At 33.4% G+C, this 18,093-nt stretch overlaps 1 long non-coding RNA gene and 1 pseudogene across 1 annotated transcript; both read right to left on the reverse strand.

Moving 5' to 3' along the window:
- Positions 1-1,076: 1,076 nt before the first annotated feature.
- Positions 1,077-5,267, reverse strand: LOC107872637 (annotated as a pseudogene).
- Positions 5,268-9,223: 3,956 nt separating this feature from the next.
- Positions 9,224-10,832, reverse strand: LOC124898756. Its single transcript, XR_007055524.1, has 3 exons — positions 10,700-10,832; positions 9,878-9,925; positions 9,224-9,396 (listed from the first exon to the last, which is right to left on the reverse strand). It is a non-coding gene; the product is annotated as an uncharacterized LOC124898756 (long non-coding RNA).
- Positions 10,833-18,093: the final 7,261 nt, after the last annotated feature.

Raw genomic sequence — 18,093 nt, forward strand, 5'->3', positions numbered from 1 at the left:
TCATAACATCCATATACATGAACATAATTCAAGTTTAGAACCCCCCCCCCCCCCCCCCATGGTTTAAATAAGATTTCATCATAAATCGGGGTTCCCAATGCGTGCTCTCAAAACAATCTCAAATCTCATAATACGTGCGTACATATATATACTTTAGATCTTGTAAAAACTTTAAAACTTACGCCCATAAAATTCAGGATATCTCCACGTACCTTTTTGATGAACAAGAATTTGAAATAGTTTGAAATCTAGTCTTGGGAGTATGAGCCTAGGAGGAAACACTAATCTTTCTTTCTCTTGAGAGTGGAGAGGATTATGAGATGTTTTAAAACTGATTAGAGATGAATAATAACACTTATTGGATGATTTAATTCGTGGGGGAGGATTTTGGGGTGAGGAAAAGACCAAAACATCCCTAAAGAAACCAATAAAAATACTGGATTTTCCTCGGCTGATGACTAGGTTGACGAGCTGTCAACTTGGTAACGTCCCATCACCCTAGTCGTCAATTATAGGTGGAGTTTTCTCCTTTCTGGTTAAGGGTGGCGACTCGTCAACTTAGTCATCACTTAGTTGACAACTCATCAACTTCATCGTCATCTTTTGACAGTCAAACACTCCGAAGTAAAATGAGCATAACTTTTCACTCCAATATTGAATTAAGGTGAAACCAGTTGCGTTAGAAAGAAAACTTGAAGATCTTTCATTTGGTATGCAGTAGGACACATAAATCAATATATACTAGGATTAATGATCGTTTGAAGTTGACCCAAGTTGAAACGTTCACTAAAACTTAGTCGTAAGAAAAGTTCTCAACTCGTCTTTGAGTTAGGAGATTTTTGGTGACCTCAATTCATATTCAAAAGTATTCCCACTCTATAGAATTGATCATCACATATATTAACAAGGAATCATTGGATCCGAGTCTATGCGCGTAGAAACGACGGTTTGAATTCTAGCCTAAAAATGCGGGGTGTTACAATTGGAAAATAATAATCCCATTTAGGATAATATCCATACTAAATAGCAATAACAAGAGAGTAACAACAACACAAAATATTATAATGAGGTAAATATAATACACAAACAGAGTAATACAATAACACTTATTACAACTTGATAGTGTCAAAAGACTACACTTCTAAAAGAAACACTCTTTTATTTCACACAAATCACTACTCTTTTATTTCACACAACTCACTATATTCTTTTATTTTACACAACTCACTACATACTTTTATTTCACACAACTCACTACAATATTACTCACATTATTTTATAACAGACTAAAAAATAGCGTGTGAATTACTCTCGCTATTTCTCTCTCTGTTTGGTATGTTTCAAACTGAAATAGAAGACATATATTTATAAATGAACTTGCCAAACCTTAAATGTTGCAACACCAATTTTCAAATCCACGTCGCCACATCAAGCATATTGAAACACCAATTTCCTTTCCCAGCTGCCAATCACCATTTTTCTTTTCTTTTCTTTTTGTTTTTCATTTATTTCAATATATTTAATTATTGTCCCCACATGTAAGGTTGCTTAAGATGTTATAGTGAAAACTTTTTGGTGTACACATCAAATGGCTCATTAGCAGTCAACTGGGGCTCCTGCAACCAAAAGATAAACAATGAAATATATACTTCAAACATCATTTTGAGTAGACATGATCCCTTTACACTTGAACAACAATTCGATATCAGTATAGGTTATAAGTTAAAGTTACCTGTCTACTCCTTAAGCCAGAGCCTCCTCCGATAGTCAGCATTGTGAGTAGACAAGGGGAGATGTTGCTTCCTAAATCACAATCAGAATTGCGGATGAATGATTTGATTGCTTTCAGAATACTCCCGTAAGTAGTTCCTTGCCCGCGCTCAATTGCTTGAATGAAAGAGAATGTCATTGCACCAGTTGAAGCGACCTTGGACAAACACTATCATCAACAAGTAAGTCATTCAATTGGCTTTACTTAGGTTAATTTGCACCACTTAGTTTCATTTCAAGAAGATGGAAAAGTGAAGTTTACTTCGGTATCTGAAGACAGTTGATGATCATCACAACCACTAAATAATATAACCTCTCCTCCACTTGTTCCTTTCCATGATCCTGATAGAGGACGATGGTCTTCCCACACATATCGTCCAGTTCTGCATAAGTTTTTTTCGCACACCCCTTAAGAAAAGACGTTTGATGGCCTTAATCATAAGAGGAAATATTCCACTAAGTGGAGCAGTAAGGTGAATTTGAAAAAAAGGAAAAGACTCAAATATGTCATTCAACTGTTAGAAATGGCTCATTTATGCCATCAGTTAAAAGTTGAGTTCATTCTTGCCATCGCCGTTACAAAACCAGCTCATCCATGCCATTACTTTTTAACGGTGGTTTTCAAAAACAACTTTGCCATGTGGCCTTTTATTAAAGGTCCACATCATTAATTAAAATAAGCAAAAAGGCTCAAATATACCGTTGAACTATCAGAAATGACTCATTTATGCCATCAGTTAAAAGTTCGGCTCGTTCATGCCATCATCGTTGTAAAATTAACTCACTCATGCCATTACTTTTTAAGGATGGTCTTTAAAAATAGCTTTCCACGTGGTCTTTTATTAGAAGTCCACGGCATTAATTAAAAGAACTCAATATTAATTTCAAAATATCTTAAATTAGTTAGTATCGGGATTATTTTTTCCAACATTTATACCATAATGATGGGAGAAGTTATCCATATGCATGACAGAATAATAGACTTCTTTTAAGCCGTTATTTGAAAATGATTTTTCAACAATGTATGCTCTACTAATTCATGATGAGAGAAGTTATTCCATATGCATGACAGAATAATTGAGATAATAGTCTTCTTTTAAGTCTTTATTTGAAAATGAATTTTTCAATAATGTATACTCCCTTAATTCGTGATGGAAGAATGGAGAAGTTCTATTAGTACGCCTCTTTGTTTTTCTTGCGTGCGCTAATCGTTCATTGGTTTATTTTCTTGCAATTTCGGAGTATATATTGGAGTCACTGGAATTAAAACTAATCAGTTACCGTAGGATAGAATTTTTGAGGTTTTGTTAAACGTAGCATTTATAATAATTTAGAATCAACTAGAAATAGCCAAAGGATATATATTAATCACTATTTTTTCTGATTAGAAAAATAGTTGTTGTTGTAGGAAAAAAAATATTTTAATGGATGTGGGTCGGGTTATGTTAAATGAATCGGTTGTTTTTAATAGGTCTAAAATATTTTAAAATTAATATTGATTTATTTTAATTAATGTCGCGGACCTCTAATAAAAGGCCACATGACAAAACTGTTTTAAAAAACCCACCAAGTAATGAAATGGGTGAGCTGATTTTATAACACCGATGACATGAATGAGCTGAACTTTTAACTGATAGCATAAATGAGCCATTTCTGATAGTTTAATGGCATATCTGAGCCTTTTTCCTTATTTTTATTAATGACGTGGACCTTTAATCAAATGCCACGTGGCAAAGCTGTTTTTGAAAACCACCCGTAAAAATTAATGGCATGAATTAGCCGATTTTGTAAAGACGATGGCATGAATGAGCCAAACTTTTAACTGATGGCATAAATGAGTCATTTCTGATAGTTCAATGACATATTTAAGCCTTTTCCCTTTGAAAAAAGAATGAAGCAATTAGAGTGTGTTTGGTATGAAAGAAAACATAATGTTGTTTAATTTTCTCATGTTCGGTTGACTTGAATTTTATGGGAAATGTTTTCCAAATGGACTTATTTTCCTCCAATTTAAGGAAAAAGACTTTCCTACATAAAGTAAAAAACTTTTCCAAACACTTTTTCAACCTCACCACCAGACCCATCTTGGGACACGACTCCCGACCCTGACCCGAGAACCAACTACTGACCCCAATTTGAGGTCAAGGTTGGGTCCTAATTTGAGGTCGAGTCGGATCCTGGGTTAGGGTTAGGAGAGGGTTACTGAAACGACTACTAATTTTTTAGACAGGATGGGGTTATCCTGCTAAAAATTTGAGCATTAAGTAGAACAAAAAGTTGTTGTGTTACAGACCTGTCCATCCTACAAAAATATGGTAAATCTAGCATAGTACCACTGTGACAAGCATCTATTAAGGCAAGAAGCTTAGCGCCGCGAGGAAGAGGCCTAACAAGGGTTGCATTTAGTTCATCATCAACAATCTCTCCTTTTGTTTCATAGTCCAAGGGGCAAAGAGTTTCATCATAACCATCAATTTCATCTGAAGTGTAGTTCCTTTCTTGTGAGCCATGACCAGAAAAATGAAACACTAGAGAATCCCCTGCTTTAACACCTTGCATAAACCAGTACATTGCCACTCTTATGTTATGTAGAGTTGGAATTAACTCTGGATCTTTTTCTTCTTCTGTAAGTGTGAAAATGGAAAAAAAAAGTTAGGATTGGTTAAAGTGAGTTTTGATGGACTAGATAAAAGCACTATTTATATCAAAGCAATAAGTTTTTTCTTTGTGATGATCATGATGTCCGGCCGGCTTGTGCACATGTTGACTAATTATACGGGGTATCTGCTATCTTCCATCGATAGCTTTATCTATCAAGACTTGGACAGATGGAAAGAAATCACCTATATAATGAGCAAATATGTTGAGCTCGGTTATGAGATTCCTCACTGAGGATGTCACTCCATTTAATTAGCTCATTATAAATTGTTACTATCGATATATATTAACTTAAGGGGGTATTTTAATTGATCTACTTTAGGTGCTTTTGATTTTTAAGTACTTTTTAATTTTTGGAGGTGTTTAGAACACAAATTTCAAATATCTTTCTTTTTTCCTTAGATACCATGCCAGGTCAAACGATGACACATAAAATGGGACGAAAGTAGTAAAGTAATAAAAGAGAGAATATTTCACCAGTGAGCGTGACAATAGTGTTTAGGAAACTTGAATCGATTGATGAGCAAGTATTTCATACATTTTGCATCATTGATGCATCCCTCGAGCTTACCTTCAGTTTCCTTATAGTTAATACCAATAATCAAAGCTCTCTTTCGGCCAAAAACCGAAGGGGGTTTAATCGTGTTAGACAAAGGGGAGTTGTTGTTCGTTTTGGTTGATAACGGGTGTCAGTAGACACTACGCGGCAGACCGCGCAACGTATTGACTGAGCCCCATGAGGGAGTTGTATGGTAGTGCGACAATTGGTACACTCCACAAACTTCACCATCTTATCAAATAAAATTAAGAAAATGAAAAATAATGGAGGAGGAGTGAGCTATTATTGTTTCTTAATGAAGGTCAATTGTGCATTAGCTTCTATTTATAAGTAGTTTTTAAATGGCTTAAGCCGGTAGATTCAAGATTTGAAGTTTATAAATTTCTATAATGATCACAAGTTAATATTATAATAATAAATAAGTTCATGTCAATCGAATATATAGAAGATCCAAACAAACCTATAATTAGCTAAAAATTCTAGATTTGCCCCTGATTTATGTTATATACACCTTAAACATATTCTTTTTTCACTATCAAATTATCCAAAATTTACTACAATAAACCTCTTTAGCACGTGAAACATTTAATAATAAAAATAGAGATAATAATCTATTATCCCCTGAACTCTACCCAAAATGGTAGAGACACACTTTAACTTAAAGGGTGTCCTATTACCCCTGAACTAATTAAAAGTGTAATTTTGACACTCTTAGTGCCCACGTGGCACATACGTGACACAACACACTGAAGTGTCCACGTAGACACACGTGTGTGCCACGTGGACACTAAGGGTGTCAAAATTATACTTTTAATTAGTTCAGGGGTAATAGGACCCCCTTTAAGTTGAGGTGTGTCACAACCATTTTGGGTATAATTTAGGGAGGTAATAGGATATTTTTTCATAAAAATAAGATAAAGTATCTATAAAAGATAAATATAACTAAATAGTGTAATTTTTTTTTATATCGATACCAATAAACACTTCCAAGACAACTTTTAATTATTTTAAACGTTATAAATTTTAATAGGGGAAGAAAGTATAAGATTCTCTAGTCTATGCATGCTATAAATTCCCCCTAGCACCCATGAAATATATATAAGCTTTTAATAATTAGAAGACTAATCCATTATAGGCCCGATCGACAAACATTTTGCTCCACTAATATCAATAGGAAGAATATGTACGTAGATTTTATCCTTATACAAAAAGATGGATAGATTATTTTCATAAATAGATTCTTAATTTAAAAGAAGTGAAATTAGTGCAGAATTGAAAAGAGAATAACGATAATAAAATAAAAATATAAATAAAGCAAATAATTGGAACAACAGAGTAGTATATTTTGGTCTCACAAACATCTTTATTATATACTGAGGAGAAAACAAAGAATGACATGTGATAAGACATGTAAATGTATCTTTACATAACAAAACTATATATATTCCAAAACTCATAATTTTACACCAAAAAAAGGGTCCAACCTCCAAACAAAAAGATCTGAAGCAATGCTAAAATTGTTCATGTGTGATTTACAGGTTACGAATTCTAATCGTAAAAATAATTACAAATACTTATATTAATATAAATTGTATATATCACACCTCATAAAGTACGACCTTTTCCTAAATTTTTTGTGAACACAGAATACTTTGGAAAGGAAAAGCTATTCTTATGGAAGCTTTATTTATTCTCTTAATAATATATAATCCCTGAACATGACACGTGCCTTTATTTCCACTATTAACTTTTATTGATTCTTGTTTTAATGGAATAACAATAAATTAATAATAATAATTTAGCAATTTAACACGAGACGAACATTACATTATTAAAATTCAACTTGGTAGAAGTTTTTATGGAAAGGTTCGACTTTGCTTGATGTTAGAGAGAATAATTATTGCTGTAGCATTTTGCACAGAAAATGTTTTATAAATTAGGGATAGAGTTGCTTTGTATATTATAATTAAATTGTCTTTTGCTATATTCCATTTCACTATTATAAATTATATCTTTGATAAACAGACAATACTTTGGGTGTGTAGGATTTCGAGGAAATTTCTTTTTTAGAAAATGTTTTTTTTTGAAAAATAAATAGATCTTTTACTTATTTTTTTTGTTTGATATGTAAAAAAAATCATTCTAAAAATATTTGTACACGATGTAGACAAATGAAAACGCCGCTCATCCCTTTCCCTCTCTCTATCTATGGCAACTTGAAGAAGAAGTTCATGGCTGCTTTGTCCTCTCCCCAGCCCGTGGCTGTGGGAGAGACAAATGCCAACCTTAATGCAAAAACGTCCTACTCATCAACAACCCTTAAACCACAACAAACAACCAATAATCTATTAAAAACTGTACTAAAACCCATTGAGTTTATTCATGGAGAACCTACTGTGAGATATACTATGGAGGAAAGAGAGAAGTTTGCTAGGGAAGAAGGTTTACATCAAGCAGTGATTATCAAATTTGCATATGAAAAATCAGTGCTATCCGAGTTACGAAAGCTTTTACCAAAGAAATTTGATGTTAAAGGAAATTGTAATATCGGACAACTTGATTTTTGTCATCTTTTGGTCAAGTTCGATCGATATGACGATTTTGCACAGGTTTTGTCAAATTCTTATGGATATTTTAAGTTTGACGGAGAAGAGTACATGTTCAAAATTTTCCTATGGATGCCATCGTTCAACCCTAAGGAGGAAACACCTAAAGCCTTGATATGAATTTCATTACTAAAATTACCTCCGAATCTCTTTGCGATGAGATCCCTATTATCGATTGCAGCAGCTGTAGGGAAGCCTATTGCAGTGGATCAAGCAACACAAGATCGCCTTAGGCCAAGTACTGCTAGGGTAAAGGTAATCATTGACCTACTCAAAAAGCATCCAAATTGTGTAAGGCTATAATTTCTGGAGAAAGAATTGGGCAAAATTATTGAACATTATCAAAAAATTGTCTATGATAATTTTCCATTATATTGGACTCATTGTAAACACCAAGGACATGAAGAAACCAAATGTCATTTGTTGATGGGGAGGACAATGTCGCAAGGAGATCGTTTGGGTGATGAAGTTGGGAGAGATGGCTCACTTATGAAGCCTGATTCTAAAGGTAACAATATGGAACAATTAAAGGGAGATGCGCGTGATTTTTTGAATGCCAAGAGAGCTGGACAAAAAGATTTTGAAAAATCTTAGAACATAGGGCAACAATTGGTAGGGAATATTAATTCGAATAAGGATAATTCTTTACCAATTGTTGCGGGTACAATAGATGGTAATCAAATTATGACTTTATGTGTTCAAAGTGATCTTGTTACTAGTGGAACTAATACTAATGGCATCGAGTAGAGCATAGAAAAAGAGGTTGCTAGTCATGTTGAGAAAGAGGTTGTTGGTCAGGTTGAGAAGGATCTATCTATATTGTAGAGTTCAACACTTAATGAAATAAAAAATTCAGAGCCAAATAATTCTACTGTAGCACCTTCAAGGAATTCTAATCTTCTTCTTGCTGAAGAGATATTGCAACAACAGTAAATGGATGCTTTAGGTGGTTACGAAAAGACTATTGCAGATGGTAAAAGAATTACACAGTGCAACATTGTACAGAAAAAAATTCTATTGTGCAACACGAGAACGTGAAATTATTGCAGATTCAAAACCTCTTGACTTGCAAGTGGAAAATTCCAACAATGAAGAGAATACATCTGAAAATTGAAACCTCATTACACACAAGAAAACACTTGGTAGTCGTATTGATTCTTAGGCAAGTCAAAGTAATTCTCCAAGTTGGAAAAAAGGTACAACTAGATGTGTCAATCCTAATTTAATTTTATCAACTCAAAATATTTTTGAGCCATTATCTGTTATGGGAAACATCCAAAATGAACATTACATAGAGAAAGATATGACATCAGTTTCTCAACCTAAAGTCAGAAATGAGTTGATTATTATTAAGTAATCACAAGGGGAGATGAGTGCTTCTAGGTGGGCGGATTTGGTGTCACAACCCAAATGGCCATGAGTGGCACCCACACTAATCTTCCTATGGGAGAACCATCTAAACCAAACCATTGCCCAATCACTTGGTCAATGTTAAGATGATATTATTATAAAATCAACATAATAACAATGATTCAGGACTAATCATTATTAATGCGGAAGTCAAACAAACTACTTACTAAAAATTTCAAGACCCAAAAGTCATCGTACAAGAACTACTAACAAAGATCATGTCTAAAGTGATATCCAAAAATAAAGTAAATAAAGAATGTTTCATTGCCCGAAAGATGGACAATAATAACTAAGATGACCCGTGGCAACCTGAAGACGGAATACTCACCCTTCTGATCAAGATCTTCTATCAACTCTAAAGGTGAGGTCGTGTCTAAGCCTCTGGAAAACGTTCTGCACTCAACAAAAGAAGAGTACATGGTAGTATCAGTACAAACCACTATGTGCTGGTAGGCATCATAGGCCAACTCAACTTAATAGGATGTACACAACATAATTAAAAAAATAAGTAGACAGGCATCATCAAATAACAAATTCTCATTGAATCAACAATACAACAATAACAGGTCAACAATGCTCACAAACAAGCCACATAACTATCAAGAGTATCAACCATAAGGTAAACATCCACAAAATCAACGTAAGTATGTATACACATGCTATGGGACTTATTTTTGCCCAAATAGTCATGACCTGCAGGGAGCAATTTATGTTCATGTACTGTACCGGGGTGACACCCGATCCAACATAAATATAAACGTACAAGCGTGGTACCCGATCCAACATAAATAAAATCATACCGGCGTGGTACCCGATCCAACATAAATATAAACGTATCGGAGTGGTACCCATTTCAACATGAATATAAACGTACCGGCGTGGTACCCGATCCAACATAAATATAAACGTACCGGCGTAGTACCTGATCCAACATAAATATAAACAAGTATTATCAATATCAATTTACACAACCTCACAACACATAACACACAACACAATGTATCATGTTTACAAGTACACTTAAAGTCATAAGACAATTCCATCAAGTCAATTTTCAATAAGCATTTATATAGGAATCAACAATCCAAACATCAACGATTTCAAGCATGTCGGAATACCAATCCAAAAGTATTTTAGGAGCATACACACAATTAAGTCGAGTCTAAACACCAATTAAAACGTAGCCTACCTTAACCGAAGAATACAAATATCATCAGTTCACAAGTGCCTTGCGCTTCCTCAAATTTTCAAAACGTTAAAAATCTGTTTAAGTATATAATTGTCATAAGGGTATGAATCTAGTAATACCCATTCAATAAATTCTCACGCTAAAAATTCTAAACTCAAAACCAAAATTTACCAAAACCTTAACTCATTAAATTCAGTAACCAAGGTAAGCACGGCAAAAACTAGTACTGCAGTACTTTAATGTGCAGGAAACTATTAGCCCACTTTCCTATCGTAATTATTACTCATTATTGAGTAATGATTGCTAATCATTACATAATGATTAACCATTATCACTAATATATGAAATATAAAACGATACAAATTAATTATTTTTTTTTCTTGAATTTCCATCGCCCAATAACTAAACCTATCATTATTCAATAATAATAGATGTTCACTATGAAATCATGATAGTGGCAGATTAGTACCATATTAATTCATCCAATTTCTAAAGTTGAATTCTCACCTGAAACATTGACTCACGCCACACAATTCCTTTCTCCTGTAGCATCTGTTTTATTTTTCGTTATTGTTCAAAAGGGTTAAACCCTATTAACTAAAAGTCACATAATATTTGATAGTAAAAAAAAAAGATTGTGGTTTTGACCCATTAAATCACTAATTAAACTAATTGTTTAAATTACCCAAAACTTGTAATAAATTCTCAAAATTAATTTCAAAACCCCATAGGCATAAATCAAATATATATATATATTGACTAAAAAGTACATTTCAGACCTATTGAAAATATTACGACACTAATTTGAGTTCGTCTCGATTAACGGTTGATCATTATCGGGTTTAACTTTCTCAAATCAATAACTCCGTTAGGCCATTATGACTTAAATTACTTTCGAACACCACAAAAATTGGAACTACTCATCTCGCACATCATAATCCACGTATACAAATTGCAGAGAGCGCTAAAATAGAGAAGATGAGGAAATTTCATAAAATGATTGGGAGGGTCGTTACATCAGATACCAATTAAACAACCGTTCATCCCCGAACTGAAAAGCAAAAGACAATGAGAGGAAACAAGGAATTACCAGAATCATTAAAAAGATGTGGATACTTTCTAGCATGTCTGCTTCGGTCTCACAAGTGGCCTCCTCAATAGGACGATTCATCCACTTGACCTTCATAGATGCAATATCCTTAGTCCTTAACTTACGGACAACCAAATACCTAGCCGAGCCTATGCATACCCCCACTGCCCCTGACTCTGAAGGTTCAATCAGCATACAACAACACAAGGCATATTCTTCACCCATATATATATACAACTGTTCTATACCGACTGATAAATATAGGTGCATACTGGTGACAGGAGATGCGCATGCAGGAATAAATGCAAAGTACAAAATCAATAGCACAACTTATCATAACTGTCCTCAACAGGACCATCATCATCGCAATCATTCTTTGTCTTGTCGGATATCAACACATCATCAATAGTATCCTCCAGCCTTGCTGGGTATCAACATATCATAAGTATATCTTCCGGCCTTGCCGAGTATCAACATCATCACAACAGTATCCTCCGGCCTTGTATCATCATAATAGTCATTACCGAATAACATACACTAAAATACTTATTAAAATAGTCATATCACCATAGAATATCTATCTTGTCAATATTTCCCAACTACTCGTTATTAACTAACCAACACTTATTATAGCAGAATCACTAGTTTGCTAGTAATCACATAACCTCTAGTTACTTGCCTAAACATTATCCTTCACATAATTCTTATTCATGTGATAACAACTAATCTCTATTTATTTAATAGCCAACATCTAGTCAAGGTTAATCACTAGACCAAAAATGTCATTTATTCATCATTAGTTATTACCAACTAATTATCCTATATCCGTTAATTATTACTAGACTATACATTACTACTTGTCACCTAACCATCTTTTATTAACTGACACCATTCATTATCTAACCATCGTTTACCAACTAATCCTTACTTAACTATTCATTAATTAACCATTTAGCAAATATTCAAAGTTATTAACTAGTCATCTCTTATTACCAATATCTCTTATTATCTAGCCTCATTAACACACAACTCCTCATTTATCGACTAATCGACATAACGAACTTAGTAATCAATACCAACTAATCTTCACCTATGCTAGACCCGACCTTACCACAAGTCACACATTAACCATCGCTAGCTACCATGTTTCAATTAAGCAAGATTCATTAACTAATACATTATATTTCTAAACATCACCACTATCCAATCAATAAGGTCATAAGCAATATACCGTATCTTCCTCCGTCCCATATCGGGGAGATGTGTATACAAACATATATGTATTCATAAACTATAATTGCATCCCTTACACTGATAAACACTCCTCGGATATTCAATCATTATCATAAAATAGCCCTTGGTCCATTAATTTATTCGGAATAGCCACAACATTATAATTACGGCCTTAGGCCCATATACATATCCAAAACTCATATCGATAATCATATTTATAAGTCGTAACGTATCTCTACTCGTCTCACATATAGGAAGTATCTCACATATTGGAGGCATAATATAGATAGACATGTAATCATCTATAGGATATCTTATATCGATAGGTCACATACATCATGACTGCGAGCTAGGAATATTGCCTCTCTAGGCCAATTTGCATATCTAAGAGGAACATCGTCTCTAGTGGTCCAATAATCATAACTAAAGAAAATAGCAACTCTATGGGTCAATCATCAAGTCTAAGAGAAAATAGCATCTCTATAGGACACATAACAAATCTAGAAGAAATATCATCTCTAAATGCTCAATATCACTTCTACAAGAAGTATCATAACCATAATTCAAAAGCCACATTCCAAGAACATCAATACGAGTTACCAAGTTGCGAAGTAACTAGGATTTAAATATCACATTCATTAAACTCATAAAAGCAGTTGGGGCATTGGTCATCCCAAACGATATCACAAGAAACTCATAGTGCCTCTACTGGATTCAAAATGCAGTCTTAGGGACATCGTCAGGTCGAATCTTAAGCAAATGATACCCAAAGTTTAAATTAATCTTAGAAAATACGGATGCACGCTGCAACTGGTCAAATAAATCATCAATACGGGGAAAAAGATACTTATTACAGAATATAACTTGTTCAACTACCTATAGTCTATACACAAACAAAGACTACCATCCTTCTTTTTCACAAACAAGACAGAAGCACCCCATGGAGAGGCAGTGGGATGGATAAAACCCTTACTCAACAAATCCTGCAACTAAGCCTTTAGCTCTCTCAATTCAGCCAGAGCCATCCTATAGGGGAATAGAAATAGGGCGAGTACCTAACTCTAGATCAATACAGAAACCAATGTCACAGCTGGTGTCATACCAGGCAAATCCTTAGGAAAAACCTCTTGGAACCCACACACCATAGAAACTGATTCAATAGATGAGACCTCTACGAAAGTGTCCCAAAAATGTGCTAGGAGGCCAAACAAAATAAATCGATTATAGGTCATTGACAGTCTCATCACCAATATCACATTTCAGACAAGTCATCGATCAAATTCTATAGGTATCAACAACTTCTACTAGTTTTTGTCATTTTTATTTAAAACTCATTATCTTGCCAAGCATTAAGAATTCGTTCACATAAGGAACTCAAAGATAATGTTACTTAGCTAGTCCTCACAACGAGCCCATTATAATTGCAATAATAGAACTGCACAAAAATTCTAAATATGATCTCAATGACTGGACCACACAAGGATCCCCAAATAATATCAAATAATCGAACTACACAAGGATCCATCCACAACATCATTAACAGGAACCTCTCATTATGAAAAATACATATCACCTTAGTCTTTTATTCATGTCACTTTTTCACCATTTTTTCTTGACATCATATTCTCATATCATCCTTTCAATTCTCATACCATCAATCTCATCAGTATAATAGTACCAAGAATAGGTAAGAGCCATAGAATTTCTAGTTTCACAGTAACAAGAAATTAAATAATCCCATCACATTTATCAACAAAAGCAACTTAGTCAATTTTCATCACTTAACAAAAATAAAAAATTCACAACAATGACAAAAATCTAGCAACACAAGTTTAGCCAAATATCAAACACAAGCAATCAATAAGTTCACAACTTTCACAAGTCTTTACCTATTAACAATGACTTTTAGACCTTATTAACAGACACCAATTGAAATCTCTTAGATTTTTATTCAAAATTATTAAGATACCAATTGGACTTATCTACATACCAATTGTATTCAATCTAGTAGTCCAAGATTAGGATGGTACGATGGAGAGAAAGAAAGAAAAATGACTTCTACATGCCTCATAACCTTATGAAGATTGGGTGTGGGGCCCTACACACCAATTTACGAAATTCTACTTGATACTGCTCTTATTAACAGATATCAATTGGAATCGCCAGCTACCAATTGAAATCAAGTAATATCACGTAAGAAAGAAGAGTTTGAATTTTCCTAGTGTCCTATAGCCTCTAGAAGAAAAGTACAGACGTCTCCATACCATTCCGCAAGAATTTACTAGACATGTTTTTGTATGACAAAATTGACCAACCTAAGGCTCTGATACCAACTTTATCACGATCCAAATGGCCATAAGTGTCACCCACACTAATCTCCCTGTGGGAGAACCATCTAAATCGAACCATTGCCCAATCACTTAGTCAATGTTAAGATCATATTATTATAAAACCAACATAATAAAATTAATCCAAGACTAATCATTATTAATGTGGAAGTCAAATAAACTACTTACTAAAATTTTCAAGACCCGAAAGTCATCGTACAAGAACTACTAACAAAGATCATGTCTAAAGTGATATCCAAAAATAAAGTAAATAAAGAATGTTTCATTGCCCAAAAGATGGACAATAATAACTAAGATGACCCGTGGCAGCCTGAAGATGGAATGCTTACCCGTCGGATCAAGATCTTCTATCAACTCTGAAGGTAAAGTCATGTCTGAGCCTCTGGAAAACTTTCTGCACTCAACAAAAGAAGAGTACATGGTAGTATCAGTACAAATCACTATTACTGGTAGGCATCATAGGCCAACCCAACTTAATAGGATGTACACAACATAATTAAAAAAATAAGTAGACAGACATCATCAAATAACAAATTCTCATTGAATCAATAATACATCAATAATAGGTCAACAGTGCTCACAAACAAGCCACATAACTATCAAGAGTATCAACCATACGTTAAACATCCACAGATTCAACACAAGTATGTACACACATGTTATGAGACTTATTTTTGCCCAAATAGTCATGACCTGCAGGGAAAAATCTATATTCATGTACCGTATAGGCGTGACACCTGATCCAACATACATATAAACATATCGACGTGGTACCCGATCCAACATAAATAAAATCATATGGGTGTGGTACCTGATCCAACATAAATATAAACGTACTGGCGTGATATCCGATCCAACATAAATATAAAAGTACCAACGCGGTACCCGATCCAACATAAATATAAACGTACCGGCGTGGTACCCGATCCAACATAAATATAAACAAGTATTATCAATATCAATTTACACTACCTCACAGCACACAACACAATGTACCATGTTTACAAGTACACTTAAAGTCATAAGACAATTCCATCAAGTCAATTTCCAATAAACATTTATACACAAATCAACAATCCAAACATCAACGATTTCAAGCATGTCGGAATACCAATCCACAAGTATACAATTTAGGAGCATACACCCTATTAATTTGAGTCTAAACTCCAATTAAATTGTAGCCTACCTCAACTGAAGAATACAAATATCACCAGTCCACAAGTGCCTTGCGCTTCCTCAATTTTTGAAAACGTTAAAAATTTGTTCAAATATATAATTGTCATAAGGGTACAAATCTAGTAACACCCATTCAATAAATTTGCTAAAAATTCTAAATTCAAAACCAAAATTTATCAAAACCTTAACTCATTAAGGGGTCGTTTGGTAGAGTGTATAAGATCAGTACAAAATATAGTGTATTAATGCTTGCATTAGTAATGCTTGTATTACTTATGCATGTATTATTTCTTTTACATTGTTTGGTTTGATGTATAAGAAATCATACATCTTACATAATTTCTATAAAAGAAATGTTTGTTTACAAAAGTACCCTTCTTTGATTTTGTACTCGTTTTTACAATAAAATTTTTTTACCATCTCAAATATAATTAGTATTGTTGAACTAGTATATAGAGGTTTCGTAGTAATTGCAAGACATTCGTCTTTGCGCATGAAATATTATGCCAATGAATTAACATAGTCGAAAAAAATAAAATATAAGACATAAAATTAAGAAATAATCTCAATTTTTTTTAATCTTTTTAAAGACCCTCGAAGCAAAGCAAAAATATGTTACAATTATTTAAATAAATTATTCATTGTTGTAGATTAAAATGGTGGGAAAAAAATTGTGAAATATTTTAAAAAGATTCACTATTGCAAATTAAAATGGCGGGAAAAGGAATAGTGAAATATTTTGAGAGGGAAATTGAGGGGTATTAAGGTCATTTAATAAGTTAATGCATGTATTAAAGACTTTGCATCTAATACATAGAAAATGAGTGGTATTAGTAACACACACCTTAATACACAATAGAGTGTATAACTAAAACTTGCATTAATTATACATTGAATAAAAATTGTACCAAACAAGATATTCATAATACACATTAATTAATAGATGCATTATTTTTGTCAATACACTCTACCAAACGACCCTGAATACAGTAACCAAGGTAAGCATGACAAAAACTAGTACTACAATACTTTAACGTGCAGGAAACTATTATCCCACTTTCCTATCGTAATTATTACTCATTATTGAGTAATGATTGCTAATCATTACATAATGATTAGCCATTATCACTAATAAATGAAACAAAATGATATGAATTAATTAATATTTTTCTTTTGAATTTCCACCGCCCCCAATAATTAAACCCACCATTATTCAATAATTATAGATGTTCACTATGAAATCATGATAGTGGCAGATTAGTACCATATTAATTCATCCAATTTCTAAAGTTGAATTCTCACCTGAAACGTTGACTCGTGCCACACAATTCTTTCTCCTGTAGCGTCTGTTTTATTTTCTGTTATTGTTCAAAAGGGTTAAACCCTATTAACTGAAAGTCACATAATATTTGATAGTAAAAAAAAAAAAGATTGTGACCCATTAAATCACTAATTAAACTAATTGTTTAAAATACTCAAAACTTATAATAAATTCTTAAAATTTATTTTAAAACTCCATATACATAAATCAAATATATATATTGACTTAAAAGTACATTTCGAACCTATTAAAAATATTACGATGCTAATTTGAGTTTGTCTCAATTAACGGTTGATCATTATCGGGTTTAACTTTCTCAAATCAATAATCCCGTTAATGACTTAAATTATTTTCGAACACCTCAAGAATTGGTACTACTCATCCCGTGCGTCATAATCCACGTATATACTACAGAGAGCGCTAAAATAGAGAAGATGAGAAAATTTCATAAAACAATCGGGAGGGTCATTACATTTAGTTGATGAAGAAGAGAGAGTTTCACCTTCTTCTTTGAATAGAAAATTAAGTCTAGACGCTCCAACATTTGTGCCTAAAAGTGGGACCACAAAGAAGAATGAGTCAGAAGCTTTAGCGTCAGAACTTAATGCTTTAGTTAGTGATGATGACCTTTTTGAGAAGGAACTTAACTCTTTTGCTAGTGATGAGGACCTTTCTTAGAAGGAGGAAGAGTTGGATATATGTTTTAAGAAAGTAGCTGGGGATGAGGATCTCT

This window comes from Capsicum annuum, chromosome 5 (genome assembly GCF_002878395.1).
Source record: "Capsicum annuum cultivar UCD-10X-F1 chromosome 5, UCD10Xv1.1, whole genome shotgun sequence".
Lineage (NCBI taxonomy): Eukaryota > Viridiplantae > Streptophyta > Magnoliopsida > Solanales > Solanaceae > Capsicum > Capsicum annuum.